This window comes from Bison bison, unplaced genomic scaffold (assembly GCF_000754665.1).
Source record: "Bison bison bison isolate TAMUID 2011002044 unplaced genomic scaffold, Bison_UMD1.0 scf7180017848945, whole genome shotgun sequence".
NCBI lineage: Eukaryota > Metazoa > Chordata > Mammalia > Artiodactyla > Bovidae > Bison > Bison bison.
In genome coordinates, this window is record NW_011479518.1 from 1630 (window position 1) to 2417 (window position 788).

The 788-nt window shown below is 45.7% G+C and overlaps 1 protein-coding gene across 1 annotated transcript in view; it reads left to right on the top strand.

Moving 5' to 3' along the window:
• Positions 1-788, top strand: part of LOC104993117 (antigen WC1.1-like) — a gene marked incomplete at its 5' end in the record, with an annotated part of 6856 nt that overhangs the window by 839 nt on the left and 5229 nt on the right. The gene's annotated exons all lie outside the window — the stretch shown is intronic.

The window sequence follows — 788 nt, forward strand, 5'->3', positions numbered from 1 at the left end:
GCTGCCTGCCATTGCAGGAGATGTAAAAGATGCAGGTTCAATCCCTGGGTTAGGAAGATCCCCTGGAGGAGAGCATGGCAACCCATTCCAGCATTCTTGCCTGAGAATCCCATGGACAGAGGAGCCTGGCATAGTGAAAACTCAGATTTTTCCTTTACAGTTCTGTTTGCTAGGAGTCTAACTAGGGTTTCTGTGGGCCAACATTCAAGTGTCCACAAGGCTGCGTTCTTCCTGGAGTCTCTGGGGAGGACTCCTTTCCCAGCCTTTTGTGGTTTCTGTGTGGCCTCATTTCTTGGCTCAGGGCCCTCTTTATTCTTCTTCAGACAACAGTGCTCTTCCAACTGTTCTCTCTCACTCACATTTCCCTCTGACTGGGGCTGAGAAAGATGATACATTTCTTAGTTTAAAGATGTGTAAGGCTGGGCTCACATGGTTAATCCACAATATTTGAGCTTTATGTCTCTATCCCAAGGTCCTTATTAATCACATCTGTAAGATCCCTTTTGAAATGTAACTGTCACAGGTTTGGGGATTAGACTGTGGACATCTCTGGGGGTCCATTATTCTGTCAACCACCTCACTCTCCACATCACATTCTTTCACATGTTCTTTTAGAAGTTTTGTCAGGAATCAGAATTCAGCTCCCATCACTGCAGCTGCCCAGTTTGGTCTTCCTCTCTGTTTATTTCTACATTGCTGTGGTAGAAATAGATGTACAGACATTAATGGACAAAGTCAGGTGAAAGGGAGGTAAAAGTCAGTCTTGTCACCCAGTGGGCATCTCCTCC